Here is a 19,469-nt window from a genome sequence, read left to right on the forward strand (position 1 = left end):
TGTCCATTTTGGTGTCCTTTGGGTCATCCGACCCCTTCTTGCCCTCTTTATCCCTATCCTTTTTAGACTTCTCAGGTAGTAAAATCTGAAAAATGTCAACATAAGCGCCACGCCAAATCTTACGCTTGAGGGCCTGGGACATGTGCATACTGAGCGGAGTGTCCGGGAGGCCAGGTGCGAAAGGATTATCGCTGTCAAAAGAGGTGCTGGTGGACCCAGAGGTGGTCGACCCAGAGCTATCCTTCGAGGTATCCCTCTTCCTCTTGTGCCTCCTGGCCAGCCCCCTTCTACGCCCCCTCCTCCAAACTTGAGCAGCAGTGCGCGAGCGCCAGGTCCTATGAGCCCCACGTGTCGTGCGTTTATTAGCCCGTAGCCTGCCGCGAGGCCCCCTTGGGAGGGACCACCGGTGCCTAGGCACAGGGCACTCACCCCAGTGAGAAGAGTCATCGTCTGCGTCCTCAGAGCCGGACACCGTTCTCCTGGCCTTCCTCCGCCTGCTTTTCTGTTTTGCGCGCCGGGTCCCCCGCGCCCTCTGCGGGCTGTCTGCTGACTCCGATGAGCTCCGAGACCCCTCTGCATTGGCAACGCACGCGGCTTGGCCCCGCCGGGACCTGCCTCGCTTCCTTGGCCTCTCATCAAGTTTCTCAAGCAAGGAAGACAGTAGATGTGAGGAAACCGAAAGTGAATCCCCCTCCTCCTGCTCCCTCCTGGCAGGCCTTGCAGCGGGGGCCTCCACCCCAGACAGACCCAATTCCGATCCACTGAGGGCCCCCTCTTCTGCCCCAGTGGCCTCACCTGATCCCCCCAGTGCTTCCACCGGTAGGGTCCGGCCCTGGCGGCAGCCCCTCACCCCTGATGAGGCTCCCCTTCGGCCCAATGCGCGCCCCCGGGGGCTCACCTCCCCCCTGGGGCTGCCCTCATCAACTGGCCTCCTGGCCAGCCTTGCCCCCGGGGCCTCATTCCATGTTCGTTTGGGGGCCCGCTTTCTCCCGGTGCGGTGTGGCTCGATGGGGGGGGGGTCCCTAGCCCTCTGGTCTGCCCCCCCGTGGCCTGCCGCCGGGCCCCCCGAACGACTTCTCCCACCCCCCGCCATGTACCGCAGCACAAATGCGCCTCCAAACCCTGTGGGGGGTGTCGCCGAAGTGAACTGAGCCTCCAGCCGCCGCTCGCGGCTCTTCTGGCCTCAAAAGGCCGAACGTCCCACGTCGATCGGCTGCTTCGCCGGCCTCCGGGCCTGTGACGCAGCAGCCCGAGCCGGCAGCAGCAGCAGCAGCCTCGCCTCACGCTGATCCGGGCGAGACTGCTGCGTCATGAGGCAGCCCCCTTATATAGGGCTGCCTGGCTCGCCCGGCCAATCGGTGCACACGCACCGCACCACGTCATCACGGCACCCCTTACAGCATGGGTGCCGTGGCTCCGCCCCCAACATGGCGGCCTCCTCTCCCGCCGATCGCCGCAAAGTCCATCGGCCGGTAAGTCGGCCGTGGGAATTGTTGTGCTTTTTTGATGATGTTTTTGATGTTAGGTGACCATTTTAGGTCTTGAGATATGATAGAACCTAGAAATTTGAAGGTCTCTACTGTTGCTACTGTGTTGTCTAGTATTGTGAGAGGTGGAAGGGTGGAAGGGTTTCTCTTAAAGTCTACCACCATTTCTACGGTTTTGAGTGTGTTCAGTTCTAGATTGTTCTGGTCACACCACAAGGATAGTTGTTCAACTTCCCGTCTGTATGCGGATTCATCATTGTCTCGAATGAGTCCGATCACTGTTGTATCATCTGCAAACTTCAGTAGTTTAACAGATGGATCGTATGAAATGCAGTCATTAGTGTATAGAGAGAAGAGAAGTGGTGAGAGTACACAGCCTTGGGGGGCACCTGTGCTAATTGTACATATATCTGATGTGATTTTTCCTAGCTTCACCTGCTGCTTCCTGTCTGTTAGGAAGCTTGTGATCCACTTACAAGTGTGTTCAGGTACCGCTAGCTGATTTAATATGATATAATATGAATGCTTCTCTATTGAATGCATATATTCATTTCTGATACTTCAAAGTTCTGGTACAGATTTTATGTGTGTTTGATTTCTGCAGCATTTGTTAGTCGAAATACAGTTCAGACAGCCGGATTCCATGTCATTGTTGAACATTCACCTTGTGAATACTGAAGCTTATTTGGTTAAAGCTGTTTGTTTACTCTAGGAAGTTACTAATAAGTTCCTTAGCTTTTCTGACGTAAGAAACAATAGTCCCAGTTTCTGCAGCCAGGGTTTTGTAGGTATGTATCAATGGCATTCTCTTAAAAGGAAATATTGAGGCCAGGAATTTGAGAGGTCTTATGGTCAGAATCCTTTGAGAGGATGAAAGTTTTTTCTGTTCAGTCTGGAAGCATATTTAATCTAAAAAAAACCCATTTTCTTTTCCCTCAGAGGGAGGGAAAGCAAATTGAAGAAATATTCCATTCTAAGAATGATGTTAGGTTTCATTAGAATAGCAGCTCAGTTAAAGGAAAGGAGCATCAAAGGATGTGGTCATAGGCAGACTGCATCTAAGCCAGGATTTACTTCAACAGGTGGAAGTTCAGCAGTGCTCTGGGAAGAAATATTCCATTTTGTCTGATATATGATCTGCTAATTTTTGAAGAGATGCCACTTATTGGACGTTTTATTCTGCCCACAAAACATGCATTCCACTGGCCCCACCATGTTCATGTCTCAGCCTGCTTTTAGTTATGATTAGATTGGCTTCAATACAGGGAATGTTCTACAGAAATATTTGTGTGTCAATTAATATTTGAGACTAGGAAGATTCCCCTTTTCAAACCTCACCCAAGAAGGAACTAGGCCATACTGAAGTCTCAGTCTTGCTCCTCGAAAAAGGCAGACAGCAAGATGTTATGTTCTATAACAATATAAGAATGGAAATAAAATGGAAATAATCAAAATAATGGAAAGAACAATACAAATTGACTTTATCAGTGGCATATAAAGAAATTCTATATAAAATATTCTACCGGTGGCATTATGCCCCAGCGAGACTAGCTAAAATTTACCCTAATATGGATCCAAAATGTTGAAAATGTAAAACTGTCCACAGAACATATTACCACCTATGGTGGACTTGCCCCGTAATCAGGAAATTTTGGAATATGATACGAACTTGGATAAAAGAAATGAATTCGAGTTAAAGCCAAAAACTTATTTGTTGGGGATAATGAGAGGGCAACTGTTGTGATTCAGTCTGAGGCTCCTCAGGGAACGGCTGGAACTCTGCTGGCTCCATGCTCAGAGGGGGAGGACGAGGAACAGGAGGAGGAGGAGGACCAGGCAGACGGGGAAGAGGAATGTCAGGACGAGGAGGAGGGAGAACAGCCTGAGACCCCCGGGGGGGAGCTCTCCCCAGGGAGTAGCCTGGAGTCATTAGATGAGAACGCACAAGCCATCATAGATATGAGGAAGAGAAGGGCAGCACAACGAAGGGGACAATTAGCCAGGTATTTCCATCCCTAATAGGCAACAGCTGGGTTTGGGTGTGGTTCTCCTCAGAAAGGTTGAAAAGGCAGGCCCGCCCTTCCTGTATTGTGGAGAGTTATCTTTTGGGAGTCCTGTGACCTTGCTTCGATCCTTGGCATCTCTGATTCTGGCTTGTGGCTTCGAAGGCTGAAAACTTGGGGGAGGCGTGGGTTTTATTATCTACAGTGGTGTGTGTGTGCCAGCAAGAAGCCTATGGTATTGTCTGGCCGTCGTGACTCTTCTGTGAAGCTTCATAGCATTCCAGTTTGTAAGAACAGTTTTTGTTATCTGTGTTTGTTTTCAAAGATATAAAATGACTTTGCTTTTTACCAGCGTGTCTGGCTACTCTTTTTAGTTGGTGTTGACGTCTGGGGGAACCCAGACAGAACAGCAACATACAAAAAACAAACTACTATTTGATTATACACATATTAATGGCGGCTAGACTAGCAATTGCCCAAACATGGAAATATGAAAACCGCCCCACAGAGATAAGGATAATTAATAAATTCTTGGAATGTGCAGAAATGTGCAGGTTTACTTTAGAATTGCAGAACGATCAAAGGAAAGAATTTTATATCGTGTGGGAAAAACTATATACATGGCTTGAAAAGAAGAAAAATGATAAATAAACATAATAATCAATCTATATAGAATTATTCTTAGTATTCTGTAACCTGCAACTGTAAATAGTAAAATAAAAGGAAAATATTATTGAAATGGATACATTGATGCTATAGAAATGCAAATGAATGATTTGTAAATGTTATGTTTCTTTGTACTGTTTTAAAAATTCAATGAAAATTATTTTTTTTAAAAAAAGAAATATAAGAATGGATGGGCTAATTTGGACTGAATTATTTATTCATTTTATTTATTTATTTATTCAATTTTTATGCCACCCTTCTCCTTAGACTCAGGGAGGTTTCCAGCATGTTATCAATAGCACTTTTTAACAGAGCCAGCCTATTGCCCCCACAATCCAGGTCCTCATTTTACCCACCTCGGAAGGATGGAAGGCTGAGTCAACCTTGAGCCGGTGATGAGATTTGAACTGCTAACCTGCAGATCTAGCAGTCAGTTTTAGTGGCCTGCAATACTGCACTCTACCCACTGCGCCACCTTGGCTCATAAATCATTGCTCTTTACTTGTGTGTCCACGCAGGAAGTAAAGTGAAACTTAGACTTTTCCAATGCCTAGACTACTTCTCCCAGATTGTAAAATCTGCAGTTTTTTATGGCTCAATCACTTATTTATTTATTTGTTTGTTTGTTTGTTTGTTTGTTTGTTTGTTTATTTAATTTGTATGCCGCCCCTCTCCGTAGACTCGGGGCGGCTCACAGCAGTGATAGAAACAATGTACAATACAAATCTAATAATACGAAGTTAAAAACCCGTAATTTAAAAAACATGCACACAACACTCCATACATAATCACTTAAGATTTCCCCAAATTCTGAAATCTGAAATTTATCATGTTTGTCTTGGTCACTTATGATTTCCTTAACTAATTTAGTAGCTTGCTTACCAAGAAACCTAAAAGAGGAGGTGTGGGAGTATTTTCAATGACTCTTCCAGATGGTGGTATAGTTTCCACAATGATAAGTAGACAATTGAAACTCCCTTCCAGACATTAAGTATTTTGCATCAGAGCTTATCCCTGTTATGCACTGAATCTGGCTGCAAGAGGTTATGTCTCACAAGACCAGTGTTTTTCAAACTGGGCAACTTTAAGATGTGTGGACTTCAACTCCCAGAATTGGATAGATAGATATTCTGGGAGTTGAAGCCCATCCATCTTAAAGTTGCCAAGTTTGACAAACATGGCACCAGACAGTCTTGGCAATTAATGAAAAGGAAGCTTGGCTCATCCCACCTTCAGTTCCCAGTATCCCAGATTAGTGGCAGAAAATTGCCACAATTGATGGGACAAGAGAATGGTTTGATGAAAATAACCTGAAATTCCTGAAAAACGTAATGGAGTGGAAGGCAGTTTGGCAAGTAAATATTGTAGAATGTCAGTTGCTAGATTACTTTAACAAGTGTAAATTCTATTTTCAAGTGTTCACGGAAATGTCTATTTATTAATACTGACCTGGCAGGGTGCAAGAAAGCAGAGCCCATCAGTAAAATAAATAAACAGATTTGAGAAAAGAATGCAGTATGTCATTAAAGTCACAGTTGCAGAGGCTATATTGAAATTGTCATTCCAACTTTTTTAAAAAAAGACGAGAATGATAATTATAATTCAAGAAAAAAAATATTTGAATTTTGTCTGTATTCTGCCCTGCCTGGATATGTGGGACAAATTGTATTGTATTGTATTGTATTGTATTGTATTGTATTGTATTGTATTGTATTGTATTGTATTGTATTGTATTGTATTGTATTTATTTATTTATTTATTTATTTATTTATTTATTTATTTATTTATTTATTTATTTATTTATTTATTTATTTATTTATTTATTTATTTATTTATTTATTTATTTATTTATTTATTTATTTATTTATTTATTTATTTATTTATTTATTTATTTATTTATTTATTTATTTATTTATTTATTTATTTATTTATTTATTTATTTATTTATTTATTTATTTATTTATTGGATTTGTATGCCGCCCCTCTCCGGAGACTCAGGGCGGCTAACAGCAATAATAAGACAGCGTACAATAATAATCCAATACTAAGAACGATTAAAAACCCATTAATATAAAAACCAAACATACATACAGACATACCATGCATAAAATTGTAAAGGCCTAGGGGGAAAGAGTATCTCAATTCCCCCATGCCTGGCGGCAGAGGTGGGTTTTAAGTAGCTTACGAAAGGCAAGGAGGGTGGGGGCAATTCTAATTTCTGGGGGGAGTTGGTTCCAGAAGGCCGGGGCCACCACAAAGAAGGCTCTTCCCCTGGATCCCGCCAAGCGGCATTGTTTCGCTGATGGGACCCGGAGAAGACCCACTCTGTGGGACCTAACCGATCGCTGGGATTCGTGCAGCACAAGGCGGTCCCTAAGATAATCTGGTCCGGTGCCATGAAGGGCTTTATAGGTGATAACCAATACTTTGAATTGTGACCGGAAACTGATCGGCAACCAATGCAGACTGCGGAGTGTTGGTGTAACATGGGCATATTTGGGGAAGCCCATGATTGCTTTCGCAGCTGCATTCTGCATGATCTGAAGTTTCCGAACACTTTTCAAAGGTAGCCCCATGTAGAGATGTTTGATTTTATGTTTTGGGCTGCACTTTTCGAACATAATTTTCTCATCCTCCCCTAGTACTGTTTCTATAATGCTATTTCGTATTTGAACAGTCCTTCAAAAGCATCAGGCAGTTGCTTGTTTATAAAACTATTGTCTCTGATATCCACCCATCTTTTTAATAGCTATTATAAATTTTGGCCGCATAAAATGACATCTTTATTTTTTTTTTGCAAAGTTTACTTTAAAGGCATTTGCCTTTTGTAATGTACAGGTTCTGTTCACCAAATCAATGAATTTACATGGAAGGACTGGGAATTGCCACAAAGAAACTCTGGCAGGGAAATTCTTTTTGTTGTTGATGGTAAGCTTTCTATTTTTCAGGGTTTTTTAATTCTAGTTTTCACTTCTCTTATACAGGTGAAACTCGAAAAATTAGAGCATCTTGCATCATTTATTTCAGTAATGCAACTTAAAAGGTGAAACGTAATATATGAGAGAGACTCATTACATGCAAGGCAAGATAGTTCAAGCCTTGATTTGTCATAATTACAGCTCATGAAAACCCCAAATCCACCATCTCAGAAAATCAGAATATTACATGCGATTAATAGATATTCTAATTTTTCAAGTTTAACCTGTATACACCTAACAATAATCCTGATGAAGTAGGGGAGAAGGATACTAGCAAAGGATCCTGCTCCAACACCTTTGGCTTTATTTATGACTTCTTACACCCACCTTTATTTTACATAACTCAAAGTAGCATAATTCTTCCTATTTTCTCTGCAACAACAACCCTGTGAAACAGTGGTAGTTTTTACTTACCTTTGCTACCAGTACAGGAATGGGAACATCCGTAATGATGTCTGAGTGGGTGGATGGAGCCTCTCACCGCCACTGCTACTGGTTCGTCTGAACTGAGCCGAATCGGTAGAGACCCACCACTACTGTGAGATAAGTTAAGTCTAGAGTTCCCCAAGCAATTGCACCTAAAAAGAAATTAGAATTCATGACATTACAGTTTCTAGTCCAGCATCCTAAACACAGAACCAAACTGACTTGTGAGTCTACGGAGAGGAGCGGCATACAAATCTAATTAATAATAATAATAATAATAATAATAATAATAATAATAATAATAATAATAATCTGCTGCAAAAAGATTGCACAGACTGACTACAAGCATAGACATGATGCTGTGGCACAGATGATCAACTGGAACCTGTGCCAGAACTACCATTTACCAGTGGCAAAGAACTGATGGGGCCATAAGCCCGAAAAAGTGGTTGAAAACAAAACTACTGTGGGACTTCCGACTTCAGACTGACTGAATTCTGAAGCATAACACACCAGACATTGTGATCGTGGGGAAAAAGAAAGTATGGATCATCGACATCGCAATCCCAGGAGACCGCAGAATTGAGGAGAAGCAACTAGAGAAATTAGTGAAATATGAAGATCTAAAAATCGAGCTGCAACGACTCTTGCATAAGCCAGTGAAAGTGGTCCCAGTGGTACTTGGCACGCTGGGCGCAGTACCAAAGGATCTCAGCGGACATTTGAAAACCATCGGAATTGACAAAATCTCCATCTGTCAATTGCAAAAGGCCGCTTTACTGGGATTGGCAAACATAATTCGCCGCTACATCATGCAGTCCTAGGTGCTTGGGAAGCGCCCGACTGGTGATTGAAATACGAAATCCAGCATAGTGATCTCGTTTGCTGTGTTGTACTGACATTACAGTAATAATAATAATAATAATAATAATAATAATAATAATAATAATAATAATAATTCCCAACAGCTAATGAACTCCTTCCTTTGGATGAGAGCAGGCAAACTCTTCTTCTCTGACAAGTGCCAAGCAGTCAAGTGGTCAACCTGCTTTAACCAATTTGGCTGGGAGTGAAAAGTAAGAGCTGAGCAATTATGACTGCAGCAACCCTTCCCTTCCACCCCAAGATTTCAATGGTCCTGATGCTACTGGCATTTCAAAGGCCCTGAGCACATAGGTTTTCATCCAGGCCTTTGGCAAGAAAGACTAATGACCTTTTTCTTCTTCCATCTTTGCATCTGAATTTATTTTAATGACGTTTTGTTTTTGTTTCATTTTGTTTTCTGCTCTTTTATGTTCCTAGTACCCTTATTTGTTTTTATTTTTTTAAAAAATTAAACCACCCAGAATCTCTGGGAATCGGGTGGCATATAAAGTTAATATATTACAATTGGCTGCATAGTCAACCAGATGTTTAGACTGGATTGGACATTTTTGTCCATCTGTTGAGTTCTTCCCAAGGATTTGGGGTAAGCAGTTGTGGTTTAATCGTTGTCGTCATCCTGCTCTTTAACCATTGAATTTATACCTAAGCAATTGTCAATGCTTGGCTGACATTGGGATGAGAAGTGAAGTGAGATCAGACCTGGCAAACATTTTTATAGGAGACCACCAAGGATATCCTGAGCTATAGGCTCCAGTAGGAAGTTGAAAAACACTGCAGAAAATGGCACTAGAAAACCACTTTCATGCGATTTCCAATAGAGATTCTATGAACGTATCAGAAACAGAGCTTGATTTAATTTTTCTTATTTTGAGTTAATTTTTCTTATTTTTCCGATTATGAAACATGCTAAACCGATCAGACATTGACTCTGGGGGCAAAGGAGAACCAGAAGGGAAGAGGAGCAAGCCACTCATATTCTAAACCCCTCTGTAGTGATGTACCTCCAAAAACAGTACTTAATTGATTTAGCTCTCTGAAAACCTAAGAAACTACTTCAATTAAAATGGTTGACACAACGCCATTTTCCTCTGTTGGTTGGTTAGCATTAGCATAAGCATTAGCATTGCCATTGTCTGGAGAGGTTATTTTGGAACACAAAGGGCCAAAGTTTATGTAACAAAGGTTGGCAGATCCAGCTAAGTGGTGTTTGCTGGAAAATCAGACATTCCTGGAATTATTCCTCATGGCTTTTAGCTTTAAGTGCTCTTGGATCCGCCATTAACTGCACAAAGTCTTCCAGCAACAGTCCCTATGAGACATCTGTTGCAAAAATCATTACCTTTTCTAGTTGATCAGGTCCTAGCAATCTCGCATTTATATTATAATGTTTTTTACAGGGATATAATGCTTTAAGGTCACATGTGGAATAGTTTATTTAATAAACATTATGCTACTGTAGCTTTTGCATGTGTGGTCTTCATCCCCATTCATTATAGCCATTGTTGGTAGCCGGCAATAAGAACGACAATGTATGACTTGTTAGTCAATTGCAGAACTGCCTCATGCTTTGTATTATATTTCTCTGACATACATAGCAGACACGGCATGTTCATGGACCATGTTTATTCCAATCTTAATGCCTCTGTTCAGAAGCAGAAGAACTTTGAAGACCATCTCCCACAACGGCTCCCACCTTTTTGAGCACCAGGAACCAATTCTGTGGAGAGAGGTTTTTCCATGGACCGGAGGGGTGTGGTTTAACATGCTATCTGCATTCAGCTGATGGGGCTTCAATTGTTTGTGCAGACTAGTTTCTGCCATGCTGAGATCTGGTGTTGGTCCATGAACCGGGGGTTGAGGACCCCTGTTCTACAAATAATGATTATTCAGAGATCTTTTCCTAGTGTGTTGCTGATAACCAGAGGCATGCAGAGGCTGTTGCTACTATGGACTGAATAATGTTCTGTTTCACTGCCAATATCAGCGTAACTCTCTGCTATGCCAGCTGTGCTCCTTTTGTATATGCGTGCAATGTCACAATGCATGTACAAAAGGGGATGGGGTTTGTGTGGCAACCCTGCAATGCTGCTTTCATCATTCTGATCTCCTATAAATTCTGCTGCTTCTGAACTTTTTTCAAGAGGTCCAGTTGATCATTACGGCATAGGATGCTACAGGAACTGAAAGTTGGATAAAGAGTCAGGGATGGGAGAAATGGCTGTCTGAACGCCTTTAATACAAATGACCCAATTTCATGCCTCATTGATAAAACAAAAAACTCAAACACAAAGTCAAAAGGTTGCATCAAACTTTGAACCCAGCAAAAACAAAACAAAACCCAGACAAATTTATTTATTTGTTCGTTTGTTTATTAGACTTGTATGCTGTCCTTCTCCAAAGACTCGGGGCGGCTCACAAAACAACATGTATACAAATCTAATTTGTTAAAACTATCAGCTAAAATCCCACTACATTAAAAAGCAGTCAATTAACTCAGTCACATCCACACATGACATTTAATGGTCAGAGAGCGGGGCATAATCTATCTGCCCCATGCCTGATGACATAGGTGGGTCTTAAGGGTCTTTGCGAAAGGCGAGGAGAGTGGGGGCAATGTGAATCTGTGGGGGGAGCTGATTCCAGAGGGTCAGGGCCACCACAGAGAAAGCTCTTCCCCTGGGCCCCACCAGACAACATTGTCTAGCTGACGGGACCCAGAGAAGGCCAAATCTGTGGGAACCTAACCAATCACTGAGATTCATGCGGCAGAAGGTGGGCCCGTAAGTAATCTGGTCCAATGCCAAGTAGAGTCATCATCAACACTTTGAATTGTGTTCGGAAACCAATCTGCAACCAATGCAGTCCGCGGAGTGTTGTAGAAACATGGGTGTATCTGGGAAGACCCATGACCGCTTGCATGGCTGCATTCTGCATGACTTAAAGTTTCCAAACACTCTTCAGAAGTAGCCCCATGTAGAGCGTGTTGCAGTAGGCAAAACTAGAGGTGATAAGGGCATTAGTGATTGTGAGTAGGGACTCCCTGTCCAAATAGGGCCGCAGCTGGTGCACCAGGCAGACCTGAGCAAACACACCCCCTTGCCACAGCTGAAATATGATGTTCTAAAGTTAGCTGTGCATCGAGGAGGACACCCAAGTTGCAAACCCTCTTTGCGGGGGTCAATAATCCCCCCACAGGGTAATGGACGGACAGATGGAATTGTCCTTGGGAGGCAAAACCCACAGCCACTCCATCTTATCAGGGTTGAGTTTGAGCCTGTTGGCACCCATCCAGATCCTAACAGCATGAGTATATATAAAAAGGAGTTAATAAAGAAATACATATGTAATATTGCAGTTTTCAATGGAAAAAAAATACTTGCTAAAGAGGCACACAAAATGCACACAGGAGAAATACACATGAATATGCATTTGAATCTTGATTTTTATTTTTCAGTATAATTAGTATTATCAAACAATGTTTGGATTTGTTTGAAAGGCAATATTATTAAGAAGAAAAATAACAGATGTGGTTATTCCTGTCCTTTTGATCTGACATATCAAGGCTCTTTTCATGTTCTTCTCACAATAAATGTACAATTTTGGCCTGGGTTTAGTGGAAACTCAAATGTGTTTATTGTTTCTTTTTTTATTTGGCTTTTTTTTCCTTTTGGAGAAATTGCTATTGCATAAGGTGCTTATAACAACTATATTCTGTTTTCCGTAGTGCTCAATTATTATGTATCCTCCATTGAGTGAAATAGGTATAACATAACTAAATCAGTATTTTCAGCTCTCTCAGATTCTCTCTTTTGTCCAGAAATGTGACATTAAGAGCCAGGTGGGTCAGTGATTAAGGGTCAGTGATTAAATCCACATTCAACCAGGGAAATTTAATGGGTGATTTCATGAAGTTTGCTTTGCTTTAACTCAACCTACATCAAGAGTCAAGGTGGTGCAGTGGTTAGAATGCAGTACAGGAGACTAATTTTCCTGACTGTAGCTGCCAGCAGTTGAGCAGTTCGATTCTTACTGGCTCAAGGTTCACTGAGCCTTCCATTCTATTGGTGTTGGTAAAATGAGGACTTGCTTTCAGTGGTGAAGTCTTTATGGTGCGGGAAGTGGGAACAGAGCTCTGAACCCACAGCATGAATTTCTGCAGTTGGGGGACCAGTTGGAGCATTGCAGATCCCAGACAGATCTTCGAAAGTGTGGGAAAGTTAAGCAGACACTCATCTACATAGAAACATAGAAACATAGAAGTCTGACGGCAGAAAAAGACCTCATGGTCCATCTAGTCTGCCCTATAGGAGTACCTTTTCAAACCAACAGGAGAAAACTGGCCATTTTGGCAGGTTTGGAGCAAATGACAGCCACAGAAGAAAGCTAAAAGGTGAATTAAATAGTGAAGATTGAAACACAAAGTATTTTAGAAAACTCTTGACAAAGTGGTGGAATTGACTTCAGAAGATTGAACTGTAAGATATACACTAAGCAAGGAAGAAAGTGGTATGTGACTAAATGCATATAGAGTAACAGTGCAAAAAATGTAGTGGAAGAGATCGGCAGATGAGAAACTTGAATGGCATCAGCAGGTATTAAGGAAAGAATTTCTTCTCAATTTTCCACTTTATATCCCTATTTGATGTGAGGTTTTCCCCCCAGAGGAATTATCTGTGATCCTGGTATTATGAAGAGCAAAATCAAAAGTAATGAGTAGCGGATGCAAAAAGTGAAAGTGAAATGTGTGAGTTAATCTTCTGGCAGGGAAGTCATCAAACAATGCAGATCATAAACAGACTAAGAGTAAGAGAAAGAAACTTTTTAAGACTTGGCTTTGAAACAATCTGACAAGTAAACTCTATTTTCTCAACAAGAAAATAGAAACAATGTTATAAAAATACATAACAATTAACAAAGGACTCAAATAATCTTTTATCTTTCTAGAAATAGACAAAGCTTCATATTATTTAAGGTTTCAAAATATCTAGAAGAAATATCACAAAGAAACAAACAAGACATTATAAGAGACATAGATGTATAGAGTACACACAAATTATGTATGTAGAAACAGATTATCAAAAGAAATTCACATGAAATTTACAAAAAGAACAACCAGGGATAATATACAAAAAACAAGAGAAGAAACATTAATGTATAACCCACACCGAATTTTGGACATCAACACTCTAGAAAAGGTCCAACAATACTTCACCAGAAGAGCCCTTCACCTCACCACTCGAAACAGAATACCCTACGAAACTAGACTTACAATCCTGGGTCTAGAAAGCTCAGAACTACGACTCCTTAAACATGATCTAAGTATTGCCCACAAGATCATATGCTGCAACATCCTGCATGTCAACAACTACTGCAGCTTCAATCGTAATAACACAAGAGCACACAACAGGTTCAAACTTAATATCAACAGCTCCAAACTTGAGTGTAAAAATATAACTTTAGCAATCGAGTTGTTGAAGTGTGGAACTCATTACCAGACTCCATAGTGTCAACCCCCAACCCCCAACATTTTGCCCTTAGACTTTCCACTGTTGACTTCTCCAGATTCCTTAGAGGTCAGTAAGGGGCGAGCATAAGTGCACTAGTGTGCCTTCCGTCCCCTGTCCAATTGTCTTTCCTATATTTTATATATCTTTTCTCCCATCCATATATCCTTCCTCTACTCTTCATTGATGTATTCTATTCTCATATCTCTTCTATCCCTTCCCTGATATTTACTACTACACATTTTTATTCTCTTTAACTTTCAATTTGTATTAGACAAAATAAATAAATAAATAAATAAATAAAATAAATAAGGGAAAAGAAATAAAACAGATCCCGCAACAAGTCTGAAATATAGGGAGACAATACCAATTTTTAGCATCTCAACTCACAAAATATAAGCTAATGTCCCTATAGCTAGTGCAAGAAGGCATTCTAATATTTATTTATTTATTTATTCATTTGTTCATTTGTTCATTTGTTCGTTTGTTTGTTCGTTCGTTCGTCCGTCCGTCCGTCCGTCCATCCATCCATCCATCCATCCATTTATTTATTTATTTATTTATTTATTTATTTGATTTGTATGGCGCCCCTCTCCGAAGACTTGGAGTGGTATGGAATAATTACATGGAAAAAAAGAAGTTTAAGATTGATACAGTTGAAAAGGCCCAGGAGTTCTATGCAGATCATTTTGTGGTGGAAGAAAAAGCGAGTAAAGAAGAAGTGGAAAGTAAAAGTCAGGAGGAAGAAGCAGTAGAGGAAAGAGAGAAAGACAGAGGAGAAAAAAGAGTACAGGAAAAAGAAAGAACAGAACAGAACAAGGAGCCACCGGCAGGGTACTAAAAGAAGCTAGAAACAGAGGAAACAATAGAAGAATTTGGTGAAGTGGCACGACTAAAACTAAATAAAAATAAAAACAAAACTAATCACTAAAACATGATGAAAAAGCAAGAATTAGAATTAGAACATATAACAAAATGCAAATAGTCAGAAAAATAAAATACTTAGGTTGTCAGCAAAATATTATTTGATTAAGGAGGACAATTATAATACATGAATTCAACAAATAAAAAAAGATTTAGAAAATTGGAATAAATTCAAAATTTCTTTAATTGAATGAATATCGGTGATAAAGATGAATATATTACCAAAATTTTGCATAATTTTTTTCTTATGATTTCACTTTTATGTCATTGGTATACAAGGCCTGCCTCCATTTTTATTTGCAAAAATGCTTTCTAGAAAGAAAAAAATAGAAAAGATGTGACTATTTTTTTACTTTATATGTTTCTTCTCATTGTAGATCAGTTCTTATCTGAAGCAAAGGAATCAACTGCTTTATTTATTTATTTATTTATTTATTTGTTTGTTTATTTATTATTCATTTATTAATTGGATTTGTATGCCGCCCCTCTCTGAGGACTCGGGGCGGCTCACAGCACATGAAATAAAACAGTATACAATATAAATTAATAAAATCCAATTAATATAATTAAGTATTCTAAAACCTATTCTAAAAAACCTAGAGCATTAAAAATCATTCATTCACATTCGAACCACAGGCATACCTCATACTCGTTGGCCAGAGGCTAGGGTCTAGTGACCCCAAGCCTGGTGGCATAGATAGGTTTTCAGGTTCTTACAGTAGGAGAGGAGGGTGGAGGCAGTACGAATCTCTAGGGGGAGATGATTCCAGAGAGCCAGAGCCCCCACAGGGAAGGCTCTTCCCCTAGGCCCCACCAAACGGCATTGTCTAGTTGATGGAACCTGGAGAAGGCCAAATCTGTGGGACCTAACCGGTCGCTGGGACTTATCCGGCAGGAGGCAGTCCTACAAGTAATTTGGTCCAATGCCATGTAGGGCTTTATAGGTCATAACCAACACTTTGAATCGCATCTGGAAACCAATTGGCAGCCAATGCAGTCTGCAGAGTGCTGGAGAAACATGGGCATGCAATATAATATTAGGATTATATTGAACCATATCCTATTTTTTTCCTCTGATTCTGTTCCCATTTAGAGACTTTTAATAATAGTAACAAATTCTGTTCTGGTTCAATAAAAATATAAAACTCTGGACTGGTTTTCAGTTGTTTATATTTGGTTTGACTCTCTGATGAAAATGAAATTCTGTTCTCATTAAAGAATGCACCTGCTTATAGTCAGAGATTAGAAGGACATTCTGAATTATCTATTAAGATAATGAGATATGAAAGCTTTTGTTGACAAAATAAAGTAAAGAAAAAATTGACTGGCTCCTTTAAAGCACCAGCTATTTCTGTAATTAATTAGCCATTTTAGTTTTATGAATATGTGTAAATGTACATCAGGCTTATTACTATTTTTTTTTAATCTAAAACTTAATCAAAATGTAGGGAAGGAGACATGTTTGCCTCTGGAATGAAATAAAAGTCTGCCAGAATGAGAATTAAATGCTAAAGAAAGCAAACTGTGTCATGCCAAGATTTCAAACAAGTATATGTTCATTTATCATTCATTCCTCCCCCCCACCCATATTCAGGCTTGGGATCTTGCCCTGAGCAGATCTTTTGCAACAAAGAGCAATGTCTAAAAAAGGTTACAATTTTCAATAGAATTTACTATATATAACCTCTTTATGGCCAAGTTTGTATTGCTGTAAAAACCATTTACAAGCATTAAGCTTGTGAAGACAATATCCACAAAATGATTTGTCTAAAACAAGTGGAGTGCTAGATTTTGTAGTACAGTGGTACCTCTACCTAAGAATGCCTCTACTTACGAACTTTTCTAGATAAGAACCGTGTGTTCAAGATTTTTTGCCTCTTCTCAAGAACCATTTTCCGAGCCTCCGAAACTGTAACCAGAAAAGGCAGGGAGAAGCCTCCGTGGGGCCTCTCTAGGAATCTCCTGGGAGGAAACAGGGCTGGAAAAGGCAGGGATCAGCCTCTATGGGGCCTCTCTAGGAATCTCCTGGGAGGAAACAAGGCCAGAAAAGGCAGGGAGAAGCCTCCACAGGGTCTCTCTAGGAATCTCCTGGGAGGAAATAGGACCTCCACCCTCTCTGTGGTTTCCCCAATTGCACACATTATTTGCTTTTACATTGATTCCTATGGGAAAAATTGCTTCTTCTTACAAATTACTTCTTTTCTACTTAAGAACCTGGTCACAGAATGAATTAAGTTCGTAAGTAGAGGTACCACTGTACTATATTCAAATGTGCATCCTCCTTCTATGACTAATCTCATCCCTAAATATATCAGGAGTTTTATATAACTATTAGCTGGTAACCCAGCATTGCCCAGGTATTTCTACATGTCAGAGCATTTGTCTGACAGGGAGCCATTGGGTGGGGCCTTTCTTCCTAGTAGTCCCATGCCATGCCCATTATCCTTGCCCTCTCTCTTCTCCCTCCCATGCACTCCTCTTTCTCACCCTTTCTATGATCCTGACATTTTGCCACAAATCCATAATGGGGTGCCATCTGCTTTTGACAGGGAGCCATTGGGAGGAGCATTTCTTCCCCCTAATCCCATGCCCATCATCCCTGTCTGCTCCTTTCCCCCTCTCATGTGATCTAGGATGCCACACTCATTCTCCTTAATGGCCCAGGACTTCCAGAGTTATGCTGAAATACACATACACACACACACACTAAGGGATGTTGGGGGTGTCTTACCCCCATGGTACTTCTTTCCAGAGGGTAAGTCATCGATGTACCAAGTTTGGTTGAAATTACTTGAGCCATTCCAGAATTATGCTGGAGCATCAACCCATTAATCCATCCATCCATCCATCCATCCATCCATCCATCCATCCATCCATCCATTGAGATAGATAGATAGATAGATAGATAGATAGATAGATAGGTGATAGATAGATAGATAGATAGATAGATAGATAGATAGATAGATAGATAGATAGATAAGATCTAAGATTAGTCCCATATTTTCTGAGTTTATAAAGCCAACTGTAAATAGTTATGAAATTATTATGATGGTCAAGTAGAATCTTTGATACAATTATCATCTAGGTTCTGCACCAGAGTCTCCCAAAATCAGAGGTAGTATTCACTTACTTTCCCTTCCGGTTCACAAATGTGAACACGCACCTGTCTATGCATGCACATGGCCTTCTGCGCATGTGCTGTGCTTGCACACACTCCTTGCTAGCATGCACATGACTTCAAAATGAACCTAAACAGAATAGCATAACACGGGGCAGGTGGGCAGCACTCACTGGTTGCCGCTACCAGTTCACCCAAACTAGTCCAAACCCGTAGAATACCACTTCAGTCCAAAATGATTTAGTGATTTAGATGTTTTTGCATTGCAGCTCTCTTAAGCCATTGATGGATTGGATGGTTGATTAGTTGGTTGATAGTCCATTTATGCCCATTACAAATGGGAAGACTCAATTATTTACAATTACATCTATAAGAATATAATGAAATGCCTACGGTGTAATAATGAAAAAATTAAATTAAATTTTCAGTGCAACTGAATTGCTCAGAAGCATCAGGAGTACAGCAACATAAAAAATACCATTAATGCAGAAATATTAAAAAGTATTACATCTTATAGAACAAACTAAAAATAAGCGATCCCTATTAGCATTTAAACCAGTACAAAACCAATAAATTCAATGGAAAAAAAAATCACCTCCCAAATACTGTCCAGAATAATTCTGCTTGTAATAATTCACAATAATAACATGGCAGATGATTGAACATCTAACAGAGGTCCCCAAACTTGGCAACTTTAAGACTTGTGGACTTCAACTCCCAGAATTCTGGAGTTGAAGTCCACAAGTCTTAATGTTTCCAAATTTGATCACCTCTGATCTAGAAGGAGAGAGAGAGAGAGAGAGAGAGAGAGAGAGAGAGAGAGAGAGAGAGAGAGAGAGAGAGAGTTTATGGAGAAAGAGTGAGCTAGTAAGTTTACAATCTGAACTGGAGAACTATAGTACATGTATATTTATATGTCTGGATGCCATTCATATTGAAAAACAGTGAATTATAAACTTCATTAATATTATTGGTTGAAACATTTTTTATTTTTAAGTGAAGCACAACTAGGCAAAGTTGTATGGCTGCCGCATAAGTCATCTGCCTTGGAAAGATTGATTGCATAAGTCCCAGCGACCATGGCTCATTTGTGTCAGCCATTTTACAAGAGTTGCTTTTGCAATATGTCTGGTTCTCACTTGAAGCTGAACTTGCATTTATTACAGCAGGGGAAGAATACCACATCATAATAACTGAGAAACAATATTAGTTTCAAAGATTACTAGAGTTCAAAAGTAAGTCTCCAATTGAAATTTAACTTCTGGGTGCATCCATGTAATTTTATTGGCAAAAACATGGAAGTGTTTGGACATCGCCACCTTCTGTGGGCTTTTTAGATGTCTCATTCAATTCAAGTTATCTGTTTTCTCTGGCGGATCCTCATCTAATTACTAACCAAGTTGTTTAACACAAGCAACCAGAAAAGGTCAGCCAGATATTGCCACCTACTGAGATAAGACTAAAGTTGCTATTTTTTT

The sequence above is a fragment of the Erythrolamprus reginae genome, chromosome 1 (assembly GCF_031021105.1).
Source record: "Erythrolamprus reginae isolate rEryReg1 chromosome 1, rEryReg1.hap1, whole genome shotgun sequence".
Lineage (NCBI taxonomy): Eukaryota > Metazoa > Chordata > Lepidosauria > Squamata > Dipsadidae > Erythrolamprus > Erythrolamprus reginae.